The sequence below is a fragment of the Lichenostomus cassidix genome, chromosome 11, assembly GCF_008360975.1.
Source record: "Lichenostomus cassidix isolate B80296 chromosome 11, HeHo_3.0, whole genome shotgun sequence".
In the NCBI taxonomy this organism is placed as follows: Eukaryota; Metazoa; Chordata; class Aves; order Passeriformes; family Meliphagidae; genus Lichenostomus; species Lichenostomus cassidix.
Genome location: NC_139492.1, coordinates 5,058,307 through 5,083,022, shown reverse-complemented (window position 1 = coordinate 5,083,022; position 24,716 = coordinate 5,058,307). Strand labels below are relative to the sequence as shown.

At 41.0% G+C, this 24,716-nt stretch overlaps 1 long non-coding RNA gene across 1 annotated transcript in view; it reads right to left on the bottom strand.

Moving 5' to 3' along the window:
* Positions 1-17,875, bottom strand: part of LOC146432101 (uncharacterized) — an 82,235-nt gene extending 64,360 nt beyond the window's left edge. Inside the window, exons 1-2 of the long non-coding RNA XR_014854403.1 lie at positions 17,705-17,875; positions 15,127-15,203 (exon numbers count right to left, since the gene is read on the bottom strand). This is a non-coding gene — a long non-coding RNA (uncharacterized LOC146432101). The remainder of the gene's footprint in view (positions 1-15,126; positions 15,204-17,704) is intronic.
* Between the last annotated feature and the right edge of the window lie 6,841 nt (positions 17,876-24,716).

Genomic DNA, 24,716 nt, shown 5'->3' with positions numbered 1-24,716 from the left:
AAAAAACCTTCAACACCACAGAGATGGATTTATATTTTTTTCTTTTGAAAGACCCTGACTTTGTCATCTTGTACTGGTTTCTAACTTAACACATTCACTGTTAGATTTTTAACACACTGAACCAGGATTATCTTTATGTATGCATGTGGACATGTATATAAAACATGGATGCAGGAGGGAAGGAGGGAAGGAGGGAGGGAGGGAAGGAAAGAGGGAAGGAGGGAAGGAGGGAAGGAGGGAAGGAGGGAAGGAAGGAGGGAAGGAGGGAAGGAGGGAAGGAGGGAAGGAGGGAAGGAGGGAGGGAGGGAGGGAAGGAGGGAAGGAAGGAAGGAAGGAAGGAAGGAAGGAAGGAAGGAAGGAAGGAAGGAAGGAAGGAAGGAGGAAGGAAGGAAGGAAGGAAGGAAGGAAGGAAGGAAGGAAGGAAGGAAGGAAGGAAGGAAGGAAGGAAGGAAGGAAGGAAGGAAGGAAGGAAGGAAGGAAGGAAGGAAGGAAGGAAGGAAAAGCAGCTACAAGGGCCTGATCCTGCAAAAGCCCTTGTACTTTGAGGCAATGCTGATGCAATTACTGTACAAACTGTGATTGCCTTCCCAGGACATAGGACCAGCTCCCCAGTGGGGAATATTCATTGAAATCAATGGCCATTCTGTGCACACACACTTTAAGGGCCTGATATTTGTTGCTTCTTTTCTGAGGCAATTAATGAAGCTCTGTGTGTAATTTTAAAGGCCCTTCATGAACTAACTGGAAATCTACAGCACTGAACATCAGTGAACTCATATCCAAAACTAATAGCTTCAGTATCACTGCCAAAAATTGACTAAGCGCTCTTTGTGCCTGCAAATGGGGTTCTGTAGGCAGTATCCTTCTATCTGCCTTCAAGGGATAATCTCCTCTTACAAATAAAACAATTGTTTCATTTGCTCATTGCAATGGTTGAATGAGGCTGCAGAAACGAATCTCACTGGTTTTGAATGTTCTCAAGTCAGTCAGGAGAGGATTTGGGGAGTGGGGTTGCTTTCAATTACCTTGTGTTGCTATTTGTAAAACTAGTTTTAAAAATGTCTTTTCACAGGTTTGGATGTGACTCATGGAAAATAATAAGCAAACCATTCCTTTCAGGATACCAAATTAAAAGATGTTTTGAATATAGTGTAAAAGTCAAAAATCCCTATCTGCATGATCAAGTGCTCCATATATTAATCTTGGAATGAAAAGAAGGAATAATCCAGTTAGCTCTTTAACAAATAAAACAATGTTTAAGTAATTACAGAAAATAGTGGGCTGCAACCTTCCCTTGGATACTTTCAGAGCCAGTGCTGTAGTCCAAGGGATCAATTTGTGTTTGTAACAAGAATGATAAATCTAACTAAACATCTTTATTTTTACAGTACGTTAAAGAAGCATTTTTATTTAATGCAGTCATATATCTCCACATTATTCTGAAGTATGCTTCTTTATTGCTTTTATGTCTCCAGAACTGCCTGAGGAAAGCATCCCTTTCTCCTTGTGTTTCATTGTTGTTACCCTTCTAGTGTATAACATGCACAAACTTGATTATGATTAATTGAGGACTTTGGCAAATTATGTTTTTATTCCTTTCCATCTAAGTCTTCCATCTGCTCAAGAATTAAAAAAAAAAAAAAAAAAAGATAAAGAAATTTTACATTTATAAGGACACTTAGGGCTTTCTGGGTAAATCATCAGAACAACTGGTTCAGCAATAATGGCTACAAGCAAAGTCTTCCTCCAGTCTTACATCATCAACACATTAATGCATCTCCATCCTACAAGTGAGGCCAAGAGAGGGTGATAACTGATCCAACCTCATTCAACCCAAAATCTCACTGCAGAGCTGGAATTCAAACTGAATCCAACCAGTTTAGAATATTGCTCAATTAGATTTTGCCACCAAAGAACCACTTGAAGCAGTGAAGTTCAAGGTCTGTAAACACAAACAGCCAAATCCTTCAGCACAGAGCGTGTAACATCAAGCAGGCTATTTTTAAGAGGTGCTGTTGAAGTTCTTACCCAAGGTGATGCAGCTGCACAGACCAGCCCATTAAGCCTGGTGTACCACATCAGATAAGGCCCTTCCTTTAGGGTTTATGATTCAGGTGTAAGTGCTTGCCATCCCCTGGAAACTGGCAAATGAGGTTGCACTTGGCAGTCTGGGGTTTTCTTAATAGCATGAATGACAGAAGCGAGAAGTCGTGTTTAACCTGTATGACTGTGAGGAGGAAAAGGCAGGGCTTTTTCATTTAAAGATGGCCTTGCTCTCCAGCCTTGCTGGCACACAGTACAGAGTGGTGATGAGAAGGAAAATTATAGAGGAATTTTCTCCTCTGAGACCACAGAGCCGAAATAACAAAAAACCCAAACAATTTGAGCAACCAGAGAACAAGATACAATCAGTCTTTAAAAGGCTGGTCTCGACAGCTGGTGGCATGGGGACAGAGGCTGCAGATTTATGACAAGGTCAGCACCAGTGTCATTTTTCTTACTCAGCCAATAACGTGAATTGAGTTGCTGGCCTTGGCCCAGGTCCCTGTGAGCAACACTGCGAGTGACCAACACCTCACCACTCTTGAGGCACCAGTGAGGAAGACAGGTTAAATCTGCACACTTGACACTGGCAGGAGCCACAGAGCATTGGTGTGATCTGCTGCTGTAAATCAGCTGTAGTGACTCCAGTGGGAGGGATAACAATCATCACCAAAGATGGGTCTAATTGCCTGTAAAGGTGGCATCTAGTGACTGGCAGTAAGTTACTGCAGCGTCACTGCACACAGGTGGTCAGAGTGGAGGATGACTAAACATCAAAAGACAAGGAGTCTGTGGTTCAGCTGAACCAAACCGGATTTAGAGGTAGATACAGAAGCTACACTTCCTCTGCCAGAGTTTGCAGAAGATCCTTGTCAAAGATGTACTGACAGCAATGCTGTAAAACCTCTCAGCAGCTCACTGAAATGAAATTCTCTGGTAGCCTCAGAGTAGATCAGGCAAATACTTTGTGCAATAGACATGGTTTGTGTAGAAAAACCAATTCTGTGGAAACAGCAATACAGATCAAGAGTCCTCCATGCAGAGTGAAGAAAGCACAGAGCAACAGATGAATGCCACATGGCTGGTAATCCAGGCACCACCCATGTACCAGGAAAAAGCAGTCCCTTCCTAGCAAGGAAAGGAGGACTGTTCTATTAATCAAATCCAGAATGGTTTTATTCCCAGTTGAGCTTCCCTTCATGTTGGTCAAGTGACCTAAGCATTCCATTTCTGAGGCTCACAAAAAGGAGAGGCTGCATTTACCCACCACTGCACAAGATCTTAGCAAGAATGATTCATCAGAGTAAACTTTTCCACTGGTAGGTATCACCCTCCCCTCTGCAATGGCATGGCTTTGACAGAAGTGAGGGGTGTCTGATGTCTTCCCGAAGCAACCCCTGCACCTCCAGGCCCTAAGGCATCACCACACAGAAAATGAGATAAGTTATCTGGTGACAAAAGCTATGGAATCCCTGGTCAGAACCCCCTGAACTGTTGTCCCAGCTTGCTCTGGGGACTGCTACAACTGCTGCAGTCCCCTCCCCTCCCTCTACTCACACACCATGCATACACAAGGGCACAAAGTCAATTCAGTCTTCTGTGGAAAGCTCTGCGTGAAGCCTCTTTAATTTGGCTTCGTGCAAGTGTATGAATCTCATCCTGATACTTTCTGGGTACTCAGAGAAATGTTAGAACGGCAGCACAGCAGAAATGGAAAATGCATTCTCATTCTTTGGCAACAAATAATTTATTTAATATCCACCACTCTTTTTTATTTTCCCCTGCTGCCTGTGTTTGTGATTGGAAGTGAAATTGATTTCTGAAGAGCTTAGCTAATAATCATTGGTGAGAAGATCCTGTCAATCTCTCAAGACAAACAAGAATAGGTTCTGGTTGACACCAATTGCATGTCATGTGACTGTCCTATTTTTCTGATTTAATAGACATTACCTTTTCTGCCTTTTAGAACCATTGTGCAAGATTTTTTTGTCTTCCAATGCAACATGGAAAACGGCCAGTACATGCCAAAATTACTCCTATTATATAAAAAGGCAAATTTTCCTTATTTCATTTCAAGACATGGCATTGTTTGAATTAAAATTAAAATGCACACAGATTACATCTTCTTTTACACAAATCTATGCAAGATGCTATTTAGGGTGTGCCTCTTTTTCTAACCGCAAATTCTTCTAACATCAGATAAAAGAGATTTATCGTCATATTCCCATTTTATCTTCTAACTTTTGCCTAGTGGGAAAGCATAAAGAAGACAGGTGACCCCCCAAAAAGACTGTAGGAAAGGGTCTTACATCAAGGCACCTGGCAGAAGCTCAGATGATCTTTTGGAAGTTGCCAACCTTGCCAAAGCCTTTCCTTGCTGCCTTGAGCAGACTGCTTTCCTTCTTGAGCCTCAGTTTCCTGACTGTAAAGTAAAAGGCACAGGGAGGTATAACAGTTCTTTCCCTCTTTTTTTTTTTCTATCTTATTCCTATTGCAAACCCTTCCAGGCAAGTCTGATTATGCACTTAGCAGATGGGGTCTCCAAACTCAGCTGGAGCCTTCAGGCATTCCTATAGTATAAATAACAATAATGATGATGGAGCATTAAAATAGACAGAACTTGTTCTTTGTTCTCTACAATGTGAATCAAACTGTGGCTGGACCTACATTTAACACCACCAGCCAGCTTATTTATGAGAGGATTTATCAGAAGTGGTTGGGTTTAATTTCCTCTAATTCACGCGGTATGAAAAATGGCAGCTGTCCGATTTTAATCTAAAACCTGATGATAGGGCTTCCCAGAAATAACAAAAATACCACAATGGAGGTATCCAAACAGTAACTGGAGGAGTGCAGCACAGGCTGATCATGCCTGCTGCCTCACACCTCTACTTCATCCCTTCCCTGCTTTGAATTTCCCAAAGCAACCTGCAAAACCAAGATCACTGAAGCAGTATGGAAATTATTAGTGGTAACAACAAGAATTTTGGGACTTCAGATGCCTCCTTTGGCATCTTAATTCACAGAAAGAGTAAATCTTTTGTTCTCAGACTGGTTTTTTTTATTTTTAACCAAATGGATATGTTTGTTAAGATGTTGTTCCTAAGGTGGAAGGAGGAGGGAGAGATTGTGAAAAAAACAGTCATTTGCAAATGGAACAAATGCCTGACGTTAAATATGAGTGCATCAACAAGCTCACATATCATTGTGGGCTGAAAAATAATAATACAAAAAAAAAAAAGATGGAATTCCTTTTCAAACAAATCAGAGAAAGATTCAAAAGCAGGGGCAATCAATACCACCCTGTGATCAACAGGAAATGCTAAGAATAACTGTATATCATGTGTGGCTTCAAATTTACAACCAGGACATATAATCTCATTGTAAGAAGAGAGTCAAGTTCAAAAACTTAGCCTCTACAGTAAAGCTCTCATTTTAACTAAAGAAGCTGAGGTCGACGGCCTCTCAAATGAAACAGATAAGGCGACATAGGGTTCTTGTCAGAAACAAATGTTATGTCTCTCCCTACTGAAAAGCTTAAAGATATTATCAGCAAAAGCCTAGTTGGGCCTGAAATGGGTCCCAGAGAAGTAATATTAACCAGGCTCCTGGCAGATCATTTATTTATCTCAAGCTAAATTCAATAAAGAGAGCCATATATAAGTGAGGGAAAATAATGCAGCTGCTAGTAATTTATCATTGGATGGAAAGTCATTGTTATCCTTATCTCTCCAATGATGTTCTATTTCCAACTGGTAATGAATTATGGGGCTTGCCACATCTTTACTATGTGACAGGTCAACACTACCTCATGGGTACTGTACTGTATTTATGCAATCAATAGAGAGTTTGCTGAGAAAATATTGGCAACCATTTTGTGAGAGTGACCTAGGGCTGCAGGGCCTTAGGATCAGTGGTGGTCAGTGGCTAGAGCAGCATTTCTCCACTCCTTTAAAACAAAGATGTCTTTGAATGCTTTAAAAGTATTTTTCACTTTGGTCTTTATAAAAAGCCAAGCATGTGAAGTGAACCACTGGATTGTTAATTAGAAAGCATTCTGCTCATTTAAGCTGGCTCAGCCACCAAAGGGATCTTTCCTGTTCCTTTGTTGCACTTATTAGAGGGATTTATTAAATCAAACTTCAGTACAGACTTATCCAAAAGCACTCGTGCCTGTGGTGCTGGGGGCAGAGCAGAGGCAGGGAGAGCAGAGGTTTGGCCAGTTTGCTGCTGAGATGTAAGGGCAGCTAACGAGCAGCTCTGGGTGTCCCACAGAGCTCCCAAATTCCACACTGAGCTCCAAGGTGGGAGCTCTGTGACCCAACCTGAGATTGCTCTCCTCAGTCAGCTGTGGGGAGAGAAGTTCCCCAGCAAGGGAAGTTCCCCAGCAAGGGAAGCAGTGCAAAGCAGTGGGGTGTGATCAGGCCCCAGGAGGATGAGCCCTGCTGCAGGGATATGTGGCCATGGAAAGGTTTCTGGAGCAATCCCCTCTCTGGCACTGCTCTCCTATCCCTGAACCAATTATGTCCAGGTTTTCTCTGTCCTCCAATTCTTCCCATTGGGTTCAGTTTTCATTATTCATGAGAAAAGCTCATGTGGATTTACAAGTTTGTGTTTACACTAAAAAAATCAGAAATATACTTTTTAAGTTTCATATGTATTAAGAATTGGATGTATATCACAAATGACTAAAAAATTAGGATTTTCAAAAACACTTCTTGAAGAAGAACAAAAAAAATTTCCAAATGCATTATAATTATTCAGAAAAATAAGAAAATATTTTAGAGTAAGCAGTCTTCTCTCACTAACAACTACCAAATAAATAAAAAACCTAGACAACCACAATTTGGCCCAGACCACACATTTCTAGATTAGGTCACTTGATCTTCATGCCATTTAGCACTTCCTCCTCTTGAGCCTTCTGCCTTCTTCTCCACTGAGACTACCCATTTTTGGCCAAGGGTTGTTTCAAGAACTGAGCAATCCAGAAAATCCCATTTTGAATTTTTTTTTTTAGTTTGGATAGGTAGAAAGGTAGAAAAATGCTTTAAGACAGAGCAGGACTATATTTTGAAAAAAAAAAGGAAATTAGACTTTCACTGAGGAGAAGAAGCAGCCATGCCAACGGTAGAAGTTACTGATTGTAATAGCACATGGATTTTTAGTCCTGCAAAGGGATGAGCTGGATCATCAATGCTGAACCCACAGACCTTTCTAGAAGAGCACAATAGGACAGGACTGTACCCAAGTGACATCCAAATGAGGCAACAAGAGAAAAATTAAAGCTGTCTTTTCCCATTATTGTGGGAAAAGGAAATTTGGATATGCTGGCCAGCTACAGTTCACTTACATAACATTTTAGGTGACCTAAATGATACTAAGGTGGCTAAGATTAACTCAGGTGAAAAACAAATGCAGAGAGCTCCGTCCATTGTTAAATAACCAGTGTGTTTCCTGGTCACAGAGACATGCTGTGCCTTCTGGCATGCAGGCATGTGTTAATATGTCCCTTTGGCTCTGCATGTTTGGGAAAGACTTAGTAATGGAAAAACAAGGATGTTGTAGATGAAGGCTGAAGTGCTTTGGCAGAGCAGCGTGTGCAAGAGCTTGACCAGAGCCTGCTGGATTGCGCTAGGGCTGAGCCTGTGATAGCAGCCTGTCAGCTCCCCAAGCATTCACACTCATTCACAAAGATTCAGAGAGTCAATGAGAGCATTACCATGTCCTGGAGTAAATAATCTCATTTTCCCATGCACTGACGGAGATATAAATTCCATCTGGTTTGGCTACACCAGAAGGGGTCTGGCCCAGACCACATTAGCATAAGAAAACTCTGATATTTTCACAGTTAACTCAAGGGGTCATGCAGCTGATGCCAGGAAGGTCTTGCCTTTCTTTTAATAGCTGAGAAAGTATAATGGATTTTTACAATTTAAACAAGTTATGTAAATAGCAAAAAAAAAAAAAAGGTCTACGTGTCATAACTCATATAAAACAAGATAATCCAGAGAAGTATACTCCTTGAAATCACCTATTGATTCTGAGTCTATCATAACCAGCAAGGAGTCTGCTACTTGTCAGATAGATACTCTTTCTCAGGCAGCTTCAAACACACTGTCAAAATTGTGTATAGCTTCTAACTCCCAGGCCTTCTACTTACATATAAATCACTCAATTCACTTTTTAATTTCCATTTTTTGGAGGCCTATCCCAAATTTTTTAAAAGAAAAAAACCCAAAACAACAAAACCCTAAAACATTTATTTAAAACTACTTAGGTTTATAGAGGTACCGTCTGGTAAAAATGATGTATGTGTTTAATAATATGTTCCCTGGTTAATAAAATACGAGATTATTTTTGGACTACAGAATTTAAATGGAAGAAAGTTTAACCATTAGGAACCTGTTTACTACTACCATGAGAATAGCCAGTTGGCAGGTCAATAGCTATCATCAGAAATAAAAAACCACAGCAACCACCTGTGCTCAAGGCTTGTCCCTATTAGGAAAAAAAGAAATTGAAAGGGCAAAACTTGAGAAGCAAAGCTAGAGCACGCTGGGCTCTCTTCAGTTTAAAATTAAAAAAAGAGAGGGCATTGCTTTGGCACTTCTGATTCCAGGATTTAGAGCACAGGAGAACCAGCTCTTCCCCACTGCTTAAGATAAAATGGGCAGCAAATACCTGCATCAAACTTTTTCTCTAGATAACCAATTCAATCCAAAGCATGATGAAATATCTTAGGTTCTTCACCACACAAAGATTTGCTCTGAAAGGAAGTGTGCACGCAGGGATGTTTCCCCTTCCTCTGTGAATAGTCCCATCGTTGAGCCAGTTGGAGATTGGCCATTCAGAGTTGAAAAGGCCAGCAGACACCTGTGTCAAGCGCATCCTTCCTTTGCCAGATGGAAATAATTGGAGCCTTGAGAAAGTTCTCACTTACTGTGATGTGACTGGGTCAGAGTGAATCGCACCTGCAGCTCATGTCCCTCACACACATTCCCAGCAACATCCCTGCCAAAAATGGCACTTCTGCTGAACCTGAGCCTATCCATTGCTAGCACTGAACATTTTGAGAGGCAATGACATCTTGTTCCTATATAATCTAGGACATACATCAATCCTGAAATTAAATGCAGAGAAAAAGGGTTTTTCCCTCTGATTTCTTGTTCTCACATGAGGACTGCTGTTCTCATTCTCACCACTCAGCTCTGGTTTGTGCTCCCCTGTCCTAAAGACTTCACTGTGTACTTCTGTATGTACATACTATATTGACATTTACATAAAATTAAAAATTACCTAGCATCATGAGGTGATTCAGATATTGTCTCATATAAGTATAGAGAACAATTGTATTAGTAAATGAAAACATTTTAAAAACAGGTACTCTATGTAACATACAAAATGTTCCTTATTAAAGACACAGAAGCATTATAGTCCAAATAGCAGCTTAATATTGAAAGATTGGATGCATAAACCTACAAAGGATTAATTTTTTTTTTCTTTAATTTATTGACAATGAAACACATGAATTCAGTTTAAGTTTGGATAGTTAAAGATGTTCCATTTTTCAGTAGGAAAGTAATTTTCATCTAGTAAAGTCTGGACTAAAAAAGCAGAGGAGAGGCAGTAGCAGCACCTGCAGAACACCCTTGTGCTTCTGACCACCTCCTGGTGGTTCTTTAAGGTTTATTGAAGTCAAACAGCACCCAGACAGTTTGATAATACCTACCCCATTTACAAGTTCCCAGTGGTTTAAGATATTAATTACAGATATTAATGCCTAATCGACTACTGACGCAATTATTCTCATCCACAAGCAAAGTCTTAAATGGCCTTGAGCTGATAACATTTTCTTCCCCATGTTTGTTAGTAGAGACTTCCTTTCTGAACTTTGATAAGACATTCACAGAGTAAGAAAGAAAAATACTAAAAAAACCCCAAACAAACACACACAAAACAACAAAACAAAAGCCAAACCAAAACTAAAACCAAAACAAACAAAAAAAAACCACCAAGAAAATGATTGCTCCTATGAACAACCCTTATTTTATTACCACAGGACCTTAACCTGCACTTGTCTAACGTTATATAACTTTTTGGTACCCTGCCCTCTGTCCTGGTCTCTCACAGTAGTGTTCCCATGACTCAGAGCCAGCATGTTTCCCAAGGAGCCTTCAACACTCCCTGATGCCAAAGGAAATGTTCCTGCAAGGGTCCAGCTTAGCAAGGACAGTAAAAGGTGGGGCTGCCTGCAGCTGCTCCTCACCAAAACTCTTGCCAAGAGGCCAGCAAAGGTTGGGGTCACCACTCTACAGCTTGTGCCATGTGCTCCCATAATGAGCAAACAAGATCAGGGTGAGGCATGAAATCTGAGTATTGGGGCTCCATTTATCAACACAGAAATGAGTGCAGTGAACTCAGCAAACTTCCAGAAGAAGCTGATAGGGGCTGGACTGAGCACAAGGCTACAGGTCCAGTCAGGCAGAGGTTAACCTCAGCACAACCAACACAGATCCAGACACTTTTTCAGTACATGCAATACATACTTTTTTCTTTGAAAGCAAATTGTCAACTCTTAGCTCCCTGTTGGCTTGCTGAATGGCATCTTTTTTTCTTTTTGCAATCTCTCTATCCCCCAGAATCAAGCCTCCAGGTACCTAAATAAACTCTTCAACTGCCATTAAATCTATGGAGTTTATAACATATAGGCAACCTCACTACAAATATTTTAAAGAAAAAGCTTCAGCTCTCCGGGAGTCTTGTTTTAATGTGTATTTCTGTGAAATTCTGAAACTACTTGTGTACTGGTTTGTAAAAAGTAAATCTCAATATACTCAATTTTTAGTCTTATCTGAGGCTTAGGTTGTGGAGGGAGACACTTCTATATTTTGCTTCCTTTTCTTGTACAGCCTAAATTCTGTGACTCAGACAATTGATCCACAAGAACAAGCCAGGATAGGTATTAAACTACCCAGTACAAACTCCCTATCACTTGAGTTTTTAAATCAAGATTGAATGCCTTTCTAAACTATGTGCTCAAGCTCTACCACAAGCTTCATGCAACAATCACCAAGCAAAATGCTCTGGCTTATGGGAGTCAGCTAAGATGATTATAATGGTTCTTGCTGGCCTTAAAAATCAGATGAAATAGAAATTATGGTTGAAATTCTTCCACATGCAAAATCCTGTGATAAAACTTTGAATAGAATTTCAGCCAAAGTGTTTAGAATGTCTTAGGCAACCCTGCATCATCCAGAGGGGTTTTTAGGGAACCCCCCCAAACTACACATGGAGAAGAACAACTGTGACAGCCTTATTAAGGTTTTGTTTTGCATAGTGTGAGAGGAAATAAAAAGCATTGCCTTCTGCCCCAGGGTTATTACTGGAAGAGAAAGACCAGCTGGGACCTCTTGTGGAATGCAAAGGAAGCTGAACATTTACCTGTTTCTGCTCTTGTTTGGAGGAGTTCTTAAAGTGTGCATCTCCAAGAAAAAATAAACCTCTAAGGAAGCTTTTTTGACCTAGCAGCAAATTTCAGAAGGGCTGGTGGCTTTGCTACATATCCTGAGGCTCATCAAACAGCCAGTCCCTACTGACTGATGCTGAGCAGCCGGGGGAGGAGGACAGGCAGTGCTGCACATGAGAGATGCTGGTCTGTGACCTCTGTCACTTCTCCATCTCAGTAACTCCCATCACAGAATAAAATTCACCAAGGGAAGCACTGACTCCAAAACTCACTAACATAAATCAGATGTTGAAGGGCAAAGTACATAAAACTGAGCCATTTGGGAAACACATGACTCCAGCACACCACATTTGGCCAAGGCCTCTTGCTTCCTCCTGAGATGGGCAGGTGCTGACTGGTCCTTCCCCATGGGAACACAGCCTAGGTCAGTGGGCAGAGACTGGTCACAAATACATTGCACAGACTGTCCATGGGTATTAGTAAACACAGAGATTCCACCAGAAAGGGATTATATGACCCATCCCCGACACGCTGGATTGCACGTTGTTTCCAAACAAAGGAAATTATGCAAAGATAGCCCCAGAGGCAGAGTAACCATGATCTGCTCCTACTTGTGAATACTGGGCAAACACCTAATAACCAAAATTAATTACCTGCCTCTGCTCGTTTTGTTAAATGATCAAAGTAATACATCCACTAGTCGCACATGAACGTGATTGTTTGTACAAAATTACATTTACACAGAAGTGGTGCAGGACGAGAGCCTGCAGTACTTGCCATCAGTCACCTTATTGAGGGAATTGCTCGTAATTTCTTAACACCAGCACTGCAGGACACAGAGGAACTTCCACAATATTAAGGTGATGAGATTCCATAGCAGAGCGAGGGTAGAGTCAATTCTTCTTAAAGTTCACCTTATCAAGACAGCTGGCACACATGAAATATTTGTGAAACAAATTTCAGAATGACCAGAGAAGGTGCTGGGAGCACCACAGTCAGTTCAGCAGTTGGCTGTTGGCTCTTCCAGGAATACTTTGGGAATCAGGATGGAAGCATACAACATCCTCTCCCACAGGATCTCTGCAGTGCATCCAATAACCCTCAATCTAAGAGATGCAGCGTCACACATTCCTTCAAATGAACACTGTTTTCCCCTTTCAGCAACAGCTGTGCAAAGCACCATTCTATAAGCTTCAACTTCTTTTCCTCATTTCTTCACCATTGTGCAGCATTTTGGATCAGCACTGAGTCATGCTGATGTCCTTCAAAACTATTTGTCCTGGCACAATGCAACCACAACTGTGGATGTTGCTCCTGAGTTTGGTTGTCTACAATGAAAACTGTATTACCAGCCCTTTGGAAGTGGAAAACACAGAGCAAGGATACTCACAGGGCCTGGCTCCTGGGCCACTGAAGTCCCAAGGCAGCTTTCTGCTGTCTACAATAGGTTTTGAAGAAAGGCTGCTAAACGTCCATCTTGGCAGCATATCCAGACCATATTTGCTCCCAATAAGGCAGAAGAAGTTTTACAGACCTTAGCAAATCCAGCCTATGGTTTCAGTCTCCTTATGACAGCTTTGGATATGCCCTCCTGACAAAGGAAAAGGAAAACTTTGCAAAAAACTTATGGAATTCTTTTGGCTAAAAATTTTGATAAAAGTGTGTACAGAAGGAACTCGGTGTCAGTGCAGACCCTGTAAAACACATACATAAATATTAATGTAGTTTCCCTTTCTTTCAGGAATTGTTTGTTGTTGTACTTGATAATAGTACTTCTCCAGCTTCCAATATTTTTGGATAATGTTCTCGCCTTCATTTGTAATCACTCTATTTGGTGTAGAAGATGGATTTTTCCAATTTTGTGCTATTATATACCTTAGCATGGAAAGGATTAGATGGGTTTTTCTTTTTCCGTTTAGTCATTATTTAACTGCTTGTGAGCTTCAGGGATTTATATCCCAGTAGGTCTAATTCCAGGATTATAGGTATCTAAATATCCAGTAAATCATTTAGTAGAATATAGGTTTAAGGCAACTCCAAATAACCCCTCCAGTTAGCTCTCCAGCTAAAAACTGAAGTTAGCCAGAAGCACTAGATTTGAGTAAGAGTTATTAAGAAATGCAGAATCACTAATTTCGAGTCCAATTCTACTTGCTTCAAAGGTACTGATAAAATTTATACCCACTTCAGTGGAACATGGCAAGGTCTTCAAATCCTCTTGCTTTAGACACTTGCCTTCTTCCTAGCCAAATACTAATCAAAGTCTCCTCCTTCTCTGATTTAAGGTCCAGCTCTCATTCCCATTGCATTTTTATTTAGATAAACACTGTCAGGTTGAGTTGACCCAAAATTTAGATTTATTGAAAATGAAATAAAATGAGCAACAGAAAGTTCTCTGTATTTGTTTTTCTAAATTCCAGTGAAAGCAGCTTCTTGGTTTGGAGTTCAATTTTCTTTGGCATCATCTACAGCCTGAACATTGAAGCACTGTGCTCATACATGAAAACAAATAGGGGACAGACAAAAGTGAAAGAGAGTTATAGGTTTTCCTTGTTTGGGCTTAGTGAAAAGTAAACACATGGTATTAAAGATCAAAAGCAAATCTGGTTTCTTGCCATCCATCATTCAGAATAATCGAAAGCAATACTAAGAGCAAAGATAAGCAGATCACTGGGTTTAACTACCTTTTAATTTGCCCATGCTCATTTAACCATGGCACAGAAGCAATGCAGCTTTGCCCTGGCAGAGGGCTGAGAACAGCCAGGGACTTGTGCCAGCTCCCAACGGGTGTGTCTGGGGTTTGTCCTGCTGCCTGGGTTCAGGTGAGGCTCTGTTCCACTGGCACCAGCAACGCTGCAGAGGCACAGGTGTCTCGAGGTTTCTGCTTTGGTTTGAGACGTGTGAGGCTGTTAAATTCATCATTTCCTAGCACTGACTGATTCTCCCCAACCTGTGCAAGAAGGTGCTTGTGGAGCTGGCACTTTTCAGGGTATCCTGAAGCAGGTGACTGCTGATGGACACAATCTCAGCACTCACCACACACAGGGAACAAGCCTGGCTGTTCTGACAGAGCCTGGAGGAACCAGGACTGGGGTGTGGTGAGGTGATAAAACTGAGCATTCCTCCCACCCTTAAGGGTAAGTGCTTGTTTCAACTCTCTTTATATTGGGTGTGTCAGAGGTGTGGGCCTAGAGGATCTGCCATAGCCAGAATTAACATGTGTTCTTCTTCTGTAGAACAGATATAAAAAGGCCTTTTCTTTCCAGACAGAGACATTTTGCCTGCACAAGTGTCAACACAGAGTTCATTTCAGGCAAGCTGTGTGGTGAAGAGAAAGGTAAGGTTAGGTGAGGAGCCCTTCCCATCAAACCAAACTTGAAGGAAGGCCAGGACTTCGGGGCTGGATTAGGACTGGGCACATCCCAGCACAGGGCAGTGAGTAATCTGCATCACCTCAAGGAGGCTTTGAGTCTCAGAAACCACCTTGCATTTGCAGTTTCCTTCCTTATATGGTATTATATCGTTATTAGATTATACATTATATATAAGATATATACACAAATATACATATATTATGTATTATAGTAGATTATATTAGTTTTCTGTGCACTACCTACCATCTTTAGCACTGGCTCAGGCAATCAGGCCATTGGATGAGCAGGCAATCACAGCTGTCCACATCTCCACAAACATCCTGCATAGAATGAGAAACCAAACAGGTAGACTCTGTAGATAATCCAGATAGACAAAAAAGGGGACAACAGAACATTCAGTTCATTCATCTTGATCTCCTGGGCAAGAGAAGTTAGGTCACCATGTAACCTTCCTTTACTGACCACTCAATCTTCTCTGCAAACTGTTTCCTACCTGTGGCCACAGTGTGGCAAGCTCAACAACTTTAAACGGCTTTGAGAAAGCTGATTTTCAAATGAATGGACAGTGAAAATGGAGAAATAATATATTCCACTGGTGCCATGTCATGCTGGTCCATCATTCACAAAATTTTATGTGTATCTGGACCCCGTCAACAGCCCTGCTTCAAAGAGCATGCAGGATCAGCAGTCTGTGGCTTCAGAGACAGACAACATCTAAATCCAGCACCATTTCAGCAGCATCTCTGCCTGAATATGATAGATAAGGATTTCAGGAAGGCGTGTCAAAGATAAAAGGAAAGCTACCCCTTGCTCTTGTTTAATTTCCCTTCCAATTTCCTAAAAGGCCTGTTGCGGGAATGACTGTCACCAGAAAGATACAGGGCCCAATTTACAGCCATTGCACAGAACTGCAATAAGCAGTTGCAGTCTATAATTTTCAAGTAACACCACATTTATGAAAACTGCAACAATCCCTTTTGCTGTGATTTGTGGACTCTGATGGCAGAGGAGCCAACCTCTCTCTCAGGCAGCAGAGAGCAAGAAGAGAGAAAGATGAAGAAAACCAAACTGGCTGCTGCCTCAGCATGTAGACTGCAAAATAAATAAAAAAAGTCTTAAAAAGTGTTAATAAAATATCCGCTAAGAGTGGAAGGGGAGATTAGAGCTGACAAGTTGGCCATAGGGCCTTCTTCAGGCTCTTCCAGTTAGAACTGAGACAAGATGACAAGTTGAGAAATTGAACTAAGGTGACATGGTCTACATTTTCATAAATTTCCTCCTCCTTTTTCATATTAAAAAAAAAATCTGCAAAATAAAAAGGATAGAATTCAAACAAAGGCCTGTAATACTGTGCAGTTCTCCTAAGCATCCTGTACCAGGCTTTGGAATAAATGCAGGAGTAACTGCAAGACCCAGCAGAGACAATGCATTGTATTTACTGAGGAATCACCTCTAATTTTTTTCAACAAGGATTCTATTTGAGTGGAAAGACTTCAGCATGAGTTGGATGAAGTCCCAGATCATCCTGCAGTTTTTAGAGAGAGCAGTGTTACAACTACAAGAGCGAACCAGAAAATACACTGGCTAAACCTTATTATCATTTGGGTTTTTTTCAAAATCCTACCAAGATCAGCCTAAAAGCTTTCATTGGGTCTAATCCCTTTCTGAAAAATAGTTAAAATGTTTCTGAATTCGGACTGAAATTCTGGCAATAGGGACACATCCATGAAGAGTCAAACCCAGGGTTCCACATTATCATCAATTCACTCACTGTGCTTCAGGCAACGTTAATGTTTTAAATCTAAAGCATCTCCTCTTTTACCTCCAAAAAGCCACTCCATTGTTCAATAAATTATAACTATGCCTCTAATTTTGCCGCCTGGGAGTTTCTTTCCCAATCCAAGATTTGGGCACCGGGACTTTTTCTCTAAATTGCTTGGGCTAAGCAAAGGTAACACGAGAGATTTTCCAACTACGTCATTTTATTTTTATCATCACCATCATCATTATTATTATTATTATTGTCAAGATCTTTGGCGTTTTAGCTGTTGCCTAAGCGAGGTGAGCAGTGCTGCACAGCACGTAGTCTGTGCTTCCCCATTTCAGGTGAGCACAGCCATGCACAGATCAGAGGTCCAACAAAGAGTTTATCACAAGTGCATCTGGTATTGTTTCTAATCAGTGAACTGCACCACAGCAGCACAATGGAGCTGAAGGCTGGCAGGTTACAGAAGTGCTCCTCATGCAGGAACAAGGATGTTTCAAGAGAAGAGGTTTTTATTAGCTTCAGTCAGACTTTCAGTCACAAGGCTGTTTTGATGTTCACTCCACCTTCTTTGAGGGGGAAGTAGAAGGTTTAAATCTTAATTGCTTCTGAGCACAGAGGGCTTGAAAGGCAATGGAATTAATTTGTCTTTGCCATATTAAACACGGGTGGAAAGCAAGGAAGACCCTCAGTAGAGTTTAGACCCCTGTAATGAGCTCTGCAATCCTAACCCTCAGCAGAAGAACTTTAAGCCATTGGTCCCCCTGGAGAAACCATGCCTGAAAGGGATGAAATTCTGGTGAGGCCATTCACACAATTTTTTAATTAAAAAGCTGTGTCGGGAAGGACTCCCTGTGGTGGAGCTGGCCTTTAAGAACTGAGAATCCTCTGGGCTTTTGAGATATAAATCAGTGGACCTGTTGCCAGCAAGGCTCCTGCCTTGAGTTTCAAAGCCTAAGAAGACCCTGGCAACAGTTCATTCACTACTTCAGGTCAGCTTCTGCTTAATGAAGGTCTAGAGGAGTGGTAAATGATTGTCCAAAGGCTGCCACTTACATCTGTCTCTGCACTGGAACATCCAGGATGGGAGGAGGCAAACCAGCACCAAGCTTTGGCAGCACAGCAATGGTGAGAGACCAGCCAGACCAGGGCAAGAACAGCTTTCTTGCTCACTGGCTTCAGTCATTTTCCACCCAAACCATCAAGGCTTCTTCAGACTCTCAGGTGGGACTCCTAATGAAAGCAGTTATGAAAGGGCAGAAGGTTTGATTCACTGAGCCGCCACACTGGCAACACATTTACACAACTTCTCCACCCAAAGTCGAGAGGTTTAACCTGTAGGGATAATTGCACCCCTTTGGCAAGGGTGGTACAGAACACTTGAAAAGGTAATCAAAGCAGGGAAAAAGGGAAAGCAACATCATTTTGGATAATTGGAGCAAAGAGGTAATACATATCTCAGTGTCACAGGGAAGATTGCTCAATGCAATATGCATTTATTCTTATCTCAGAATTGTATTTATCGAAGTAAACCATGCTTAAGTTAAAGGGAGACACATAAATCTTCTCGTATTGTAATTTTGCAACTCAAAGCAGCTGCTAATTATATTATAGATCTTCCAGAAGTATGTATAGTAATTACCAGTTTCAGCCACATTATTAGACTTGCAAATAGAGTTTGCTCTCTGCAAAAGTGTCAGGAGCAAAGGGTCAGACCAAAACCAGGGTAAATCAGCACAGATGACAAATCCTAACTTTGCTGGACCTACCTGATTCGCACCTGATGGACACCACCTTTAAGATGTACACAGGCTTCATTGCTGAACTCTTTCTGTTTGGTCTGCTCGCCCAAGTTATGAGTTGTGTTGGGCTTTTTTCCTGATCAAGATTATCAGGGTCTGCCTTGGGCCCAAACTCAATGTTTTAAAATCAGTGACAGCTCATTTCAGATCTTAAAACCTCCCAGGAAGAGAAATTGATGTTATTGTCATTAGAGTGGGAGAAAGTTGGAGGCTTACAAAGTCCTTGAGAAGCTCTGGATGCCACCTTCATCCATGGATGAACGGAAACACCACTCTTTGTCACTTAAATAAAGGCACAAAAAGGAAGTTTAGTGAAATAACCAAGGGATGGTTATACTTCGCACTTTCTTCATATACTCCAGCTGAAGCTAAAAAACACTACCAGGCATAAATCTTAAGTATTATTTATATATGTATACATAGATGGGAATAACCATTTGTATTACTAATTGGGTCTGTTTGTCTGGTTTCCATATCAACTGAGCACTGGCTGGAGTCCTTCAACCAACAGGAATTATGTGGGCAAAAGACTGAAAGGTTGCCATGCAAGGAAGAGTTTTCAAAACAATTATGTGAATTATAGGCTGAACTTCCAATATACTTACATAGAAACTATAGAAATACTAATATATATCTATCTATAAAATGAAACCATTATTCAAATCCCTACTGTCTCAAAAGAGCTGTAGAAATTTAAGTGACTAAAATAATATACAAGTGGTTAATATTTTCTGTTAGGCCAGTTGGGGCACTTAAACATCACAATGTCTTCCCACCTCCAGCACAACTTCTTCTGTGATGACACAAAAATGAAAGTATTTGCTTGGTGAATTATAAATTGCAAACCTTTTGATACCTTTTACTGGATATGTTTAACATTAGTGCAAAGCCATATTAATGAGAATAACCACACATTCATTTAAACCATGACATCTTGGTATTGCTTTGTAGCTTCAGTGTCTACTCTTGCAAAGCACTGGGTTTCTTCCATTCTTATTGAGAACTAAAGTTGACACAAAAGTGGAAAACACTCTCCCATGGCCAGATGGATGGGCAATGTTTATTGTGCAACATCCTCCTTGGGAAAAGAATCTAAGAAAGAGTTTCAAGATTAATATCCAATTTCCAGGCTTTTACACTACTTGGCAATCATTCAAATCTAACAGTGCACCAAGGCAAAGATTAAAAAGCCAAAGGCCACAAACCTGTTCAAACTGGTATAGTGGGTTCAAAGTTTCCTCCAAGATCTTGAGCTATAGTTTCCACATATCACTGAAGTCAAAAACCTGGGCAGCCCCACAGATAAGGTCCTATTTATTCTAGATGAACTGAAGAATTGTAATGAATCATGCTTTGGACCTTGTTCTTTAGCTGTAATTAATACCTGATTATTTTGGTCTCTCACTGAAAAGTAATTTCAGTAAAACCCCTTTGAAGTGTTGGAGCAAAATGACTGAGGGACAAAAAGAAGGTAAAAAAAGAAAGAGCTGCTGCTCCTAATGGGGACAAGAATAGTGGGAAAATACTTATATCTCCTTGCCAAAGTGAAAGTGCATTCAAGTGCCTGCAGTTATTGCTATTCCTGTTCTTGCTGAAAACTTATTGGGAATTCCACTGACTTTGGACATTGCAGGGGAGAATGCTCACAAACAGGAGTGCATGTGTGAAAGAAAGCAGAGAGAAGAAAGAAGCAATAATGCAGAGTCCTTTCTTACCTGTGCTTGGCATCTGCAATCCCCTGGTGGTTACATCATCTTGACACAAAACTGGTTTTAGTTCTGTTACTGGATGTGATCCAGAGCCTTATGTTCTGACTTTCACCAGTGGGAATGTCAATGGGATTCCTTCTTTCTTTCCATGAGCCATGTTACAGGAAAATAGTTATTTTGAGGAAGGTATACCATTTAATTGTTCTCCTTTAAATAAAGCACAATACAAGTCCATTATACCTTACCAAAACTTTGAATGCCAAGCCTTAAGAAGTTAAAATCATAGAATCAGTATTTATTATGATCCATTAGCATACAGTTACTTATATGACTGCTCATGAAAAATACCAGGTACTGAGCACAGCAGAACAGAGAACAGGCCTCTAAACACACAAGGAGAACCAGCAAAAGAGGAGACAGAATACAGGCTAAGTCAAATGCAGGTTTTTTTTAAAAAATTAGCTTCATTCTCCAATGACAACATATAGACCAACTTTTTCTTAGAGAAGCCAAAAAGTTTTTTCTCTGTCTGCAAAATATTTGTGTGTCACTTGATGTTCTCAGTTCATTAAGTGCTGAAATCCTACTCTGCATATTTACCAAGACCTAGGCTATGGCACCTTCTGCCAAACTATTTTTCTGTAGCCTACAATCCCTTTCCTATTAAAGGGAACTAAACCAACCTTGCTGATAGTAACAGAACCCCAAAAGCTTTCAATAAGTATGAAATCATCTTATATTTAAAGATGAATATTTGTCCTTTGTAGTGAGGTTCAGCAGGTCTCATCTCTTGGCAGCTGACAAACAGCTGTCACAGCTGGGCAGGACCAAGTCCCCAAAAACGTGTGTGGAGCCTCAATGCATTGACACCAAGGTCATCAAGAAACCAGTTCAAAACAGGAAACATCTCTAACCCCGTGGACTATAAAGATTCCATATAACTATGGCAAGTGCTTACAGTAAATTCCAATATAAGGAACCTCCACCAATAGCTGGAGCTGTGAGCTCTTTAAAAACGGGGTGGAGACACTTGATTCTTGGAATGAAGGACACATCCTAAATTGATGTGAGTGAACTGGAGGGTAGAAAAACCAATACATTGCCCATTCGTGTAGTCAGGTCTCAAATTTTTTATAGAGACTTAATAACAAGTCAGTTTTTATACAGTTGGGTCCCACTGCAGCACCTCAAAAGAAAGAGTTGTCAGTTCAACAGGCTGGAACTCTGCTGTGCATCCCCAAGGATTTCACTGACCTGTCCTCCCTGGGCTGGCTGAGCAGGGCAGGTAAACAGCCACTGCCTTTCCCTCAGAGTGGCTCTCGCTGGCAGCTATTCCCAGTTCTGGAAAACAAATTGCAGACCATTATCAGCTCTTCTGGTAATTGCTGCAGGATGGAAACGCAGAGTGCAATAAATCACAACATCATTATCCTAAGGCCCAAATGGTCTGGCATATTTTTGCTTAAGATGGTTAATACAGAAGTGGTGTAGACTGCAATGGCAGATAAAAATATCCAATAGTGACTAGCATGCATTGGGGCTTTTTTTGTACTTGTTCAGATTATTCACTACACATTTTAAACTGTTAAAAATAATGTTGTCTTTAGTTACAACACTTTCTTTTTAACTCTGTGGGAAGAAAATCCCTCAGTCTATAAATATGAGAGCCTTGAACTCTGCATTACATCTATTACTAAGGTACCACAGATAATGACTGTGGGCTAAAGGTTGGTGTATTTTCATTGTTTGTGTTCTGTCTTTAAGGCAAATACCCAGTGCCCAACTACAGCTCAGTATTTACATGGACATCATATAATTTCCAGTGAAATTTTTCACGCCCAGGCTAAAAGAAGCAAACTGAATTAAAATTCTCTGAAGCCAAATATGATACATAAACTTCAAAACTCAGACTTTAAAAGAAAGAAGCTGCAAAATCAGGCACTTTCAAACAATCATTAGGTCATGTGAACGGGGGAAATGTGATGGGATTTCCCTTGGGATATTCCAAGAACAAGTACAATCCCTCAGCCAACAGTATTGGGGCATTCAGTGAGGCTCAAGATAGGGAGGTTGTGTTCAGAAATACTCATTTAATGTTCAGCCAAGGAACAACATTAGCGGCACTTGTGGATTTGCCAAGTGCCAGAGAAAAGTGCAAGGATGGAGGGGAGGGAAAGGAAATAAATAAAACTGGAGAGAAAATATTATATATAATAGAATTTTGCTTCTCTCTCCAGTTTCAGAAGAGCTCATCAAAGCCAAAAGGTAACTCCACTCATTGCTATATCTTCCATCTTGATCAGATTTCATCCATGAATAAGCAACTGGATTTTTACCAGGCAACTGGATACCTCCCAAAAAGCACAACCCCCTGACGTGCTAGCAACACTGGAATTAGATAAAACATTTATGAGACAGACCCACGGATTTAGTGACTTTCATAAATGCTGGTGTTCAGAAGGAGCAGCTTTATAGAAAACATTTGCCCCTAGTCTATAATCTCTACTGAAATGAGTTCAAATTACCTCTGTATCAAACATATCTTTTTTAAAAGTTTTTTGATGATGGCATTGTTATTATTTTCATACAGTTAAAAAAACAAAAGCTCTGCAGGGCTTGTACTAAACAGGTTAGGATTATTATAATCAAATTTGGATTGAACTACTATTAATGATCTGTCCTGGGAATATAAAGTAAGGTTTTTGGGTTGATAGCATCTTTGTGATGGAAAGCACATTTTTTTTAATCGGGTTCTTGGAGAAAATACCATAAAGCTTGCTCAGTTTATGTTTTAATCTAGACTGCCCTGTGCACATGTACATGGTTGCAAATATTTCATTATGTTCATGACTACGTTTGATACATTACACAGAGAGAAAGCAGAGCACAGAGCAAAAAACAAGGCAATCTGCCTCCTTTCAACCAAGAGCATGAAAGTGCTACTTGATGCTACCATGACCAACAGCAACCTGTGGCCTTGAGACAGAGGCCACAGCACCATCAGTGCCAGGCACCCCTGGGCCAGCAACCCTCTGAGCTGGGCTGCTCCCTGCTCTTCAGCCAGGAGGGATTTTCCTGACCCTTGCGCAGCAATGAACCTCAGGTAGAGGCAGAAATGTCAGGGTTTTTCTTTCCTGGTAATACTCAGTACTTTGTGCAGGGAAAAGAACAGGTACCAGCAACGTGCTGAGCAGCTCTGTGCACAGGTAGATGCTCTGGCACGGAAACAACAAGGCTTGCTTATCTCAGAGGCAGGGCAAAACCATGGAGTGATCCCTATTTAATTGAGAGCTGACAGCTGTTTACATCACCAAGGATTTAGCTGCAGTGTAACCATTCTTGTGACAAGCCGCGTACCTTTGAACGTTGGACGGTTTACTTCCCAATCTTTTACATTGTGACAGCCTCCCTAATCATTCAGAAAATAAATTGTGGAAGCTCCCAAATGGCGTTTTCAAACATGACAGTTTTACTGCCTCCGTCTTTACAGCAGCAACTCCACAGTGACTACTGTTTTGGAGTTGTTGGGGTTTTTGATTATATAAGAAAAAAAGAAAACAGGTTGCTGCTAGTACTCCGAACACAATAAGCACTGCCTCTTACACAGACTGAAAAACTACTTAACGTTGTGGAACAGTCAGTAGTGGTGGCTCTTCCACCACCATCTGTCTATGTAAATGTAACTTGTGCAGCTGGTGAGACCTAAGGTAACATATTCAAGTGCAGAGTGTTTGCTACCACTTCCCCATTATTTCAGCATTATCATAATGCCCAAATTAAATGAAAGTCAAAGCACAACAATATGTCATGTTCATTCTGAATTTCAGGTATCAGAGAAAATACTGTAGAGAGAACTTCTCTCCATACAAAACATTTTGCTGATTGCAATTATATCAACAAAAATGAAATTTCTATTTACAAGAGTGGATACTGGCAGGGGAAATGCTAAACCAGCTTTGTTAATTCCAACACTGTCACAGATATTCCAGTTTGCCAAATAACTGCATTGATTTCTGTGTCTCCCTCCAGCACTGTGCTCACTTATGGTGGCCAGTCTCACCACTAAGTTTATTGCTGAAAAAGAATTTATTGTGGCAAAATTCAGCATAAATCAGTAGTTCTTTTAGGCACTGGGGCTCTGTCTGATCTGTAGAAGGTGCAGCATATCCTCAGTCTACTCATATTCTTCAGCCATGTCCTCAATTCCACTTTAGGCCAAAATCCAGAAGCATATCACAACCTAATCCTCTTGCTCATGTACTGTGGGAAGGAACCCAGGTGCATGGGCTGCATGGGAACTCAGACAGATGCCTGAGGCACTGGGATCTCCTGGCACATTCTCACTTTTGCAGTCCTTGCAGGACCAACCGTAGTCTCAAATACGATGTGTAAAACCTACACCACCCCAGCACTTATCACAGACTGACTGGAGCTGGGTAGCTGAAAGGAGATGCACAGACTGGATGAAATCCATAGCTGCCATCTAGTTCCACCTTCCTCCCAGCACAGGGAAATTGCCAGCTCTAGATCAAACTTGGCTCTGCCTGGCCAGGTCCT